Consider the following 1,806-nt stretch of genomic DNA (forward strand, 5'->3'; position numbering starts at 1 on the left):
CCCATAAAATCTTTACGTTTGGCTTGTGCAGCTGAGTTCATGACTGAATACAGAATGATAAAGAAGTCTTAGCATTTTGTAGAAAGCAAAGAAATCATGCCTTCTAGATGGCCCTTAAGCTAGCTTTTAACTGCCTGGAAATCAGCTAGAAATGTATAATCAAACTTGCCATTAAAGGCACAGTGTGTAGCATAAATCTTTGGGACATAATCTGCAAATTAATGCAAAGGAGTTCTTTCACATTCATTTGGTTTTCATTATATTCGCATGGAAGTGTGCCAATCCAAACACATTTTTTTTTACCTTTCTATCCATCAGAAGTTAAAATAGAAATGATGGATTGTGTCACTGACCAGTCCAACAGCCTGTTTCTTTCAACGCATTACTGTGTATTTACTGTTTTAGGTATATTGTTTTCAATTTCTGGCAGAATAGTCTGTTTTTGATCCTTGGTAGAAAATGTCAGTGCTCACATTTCCTGTGGGGTTTTGGCCTTTTTGTGAAAAGGTAGAGGGAGCTAAATGAATTATGATGCTGTCATCTGAAGAAACCACAATATATTTCTTTGCCAAATTTTAGCAAGAATAGAGCTGATCATCTGCTCATACAAGCCTTCCGCTGAACCCTAGCAGCAGTTCACACAGGCTGCTGCCTGTTCTCTTCCATGCTGTGAGAATGTAGCATGCACATGTCCTTTTAACCTTCCTTTTGCAAGGTTAATGGATTTAATAACCCCCAAGGAAGATATGTTTTGCCACAGGGAATTAGAAATCTAAGTTTATGAATTTAGAATTTCATAACCGAGCTTAAATAAAACTAACACCAAAATTCTTCATACAGGGTATGAAGAATTCTCCAAACAGGGTATGGAGAATGCACTTGTCTTTCATTAACTTCTGGAAAATGGATACTGATTTTATCTTTTTTTTTTTTTTTTTTACTCAGTGTCCTTATGTTCTATACAAAAATACCTATTTTGGCAGCATTTGTACATCCTAACAAACAACACATTGTGAATGTTTGTGATAGTGCATGAACACTGCACTCAGAGTGGACTGTAGTCTACAATAACTAGATGGTCCTCAGGAACCATCAGTCAGTTTATATTAACTAATTGTTCTTACTGACCCCTAAGGAAATGTCTTTTCTTTGCTTAGTTATATTATTTTTCAACCAATTCATAACACAGCAAGGAATAACAATCTTAATTTTAAGTATTGGGTTCCCTAAGGAGGAATTAAGTTTATTTGCTATACTTTCTCACTCTACTTTAAAACCACTTTTTAACATTTGACTGCAAATTATCTTTCTTGAATAAGTGTAAGTATTTGATCCTTTTATTTTGTCAAAGTTACTTTTTACCCCTTGGCCTCTCACAGCCTTTCCATTGCCCACATGAAGCAATCTTTTTGTTGCCTTCTCTGTGTCACATCCTACATGTATGTGTTAGTTTTGATAACTACAATAAAATATACTTATTTTTTTGTACTTACATGTTTTCAGGTCTAGTGGGATAAAGGTATATAATTACAATAAATAGGTAAGATATGGAAAAGCAAACATACGGACTGACTGAGCTGGACAAACAGAAAGCTGCATCTTGGACTTTTAGGTTGCAGGTATCGTAGGTAAAGACAGTAAAAACAAAACTTTCATTACCTGTCAGGCAATAAGTGATCAGAGGCAATGAGTGAAATGGCCTAAACACAAAATAGTGTGATAACACAGGTGACCTGAAAGACAAATGAAGGCAGGAAACCAGTTATGTAAGTCAGCCTACAATCAAGCAGTGAATTTGTGCCTGTG

The sequence above is a fragment of the Meriones unguiculatus genome, chromosome 18, assembly GCF_030254825.1.
Source record: "Meriones unguiculatus strain TT.TT164.6M chromosome 18, Bangor_MerUng_6.1, whole genome shotgun sequence".
Taxonomy (NCBI): Eukaryota; Metazoa; Chordata; class Mammalia; order Rodentia; family Muridae; genus Meriones; species Meriones unguiculatus.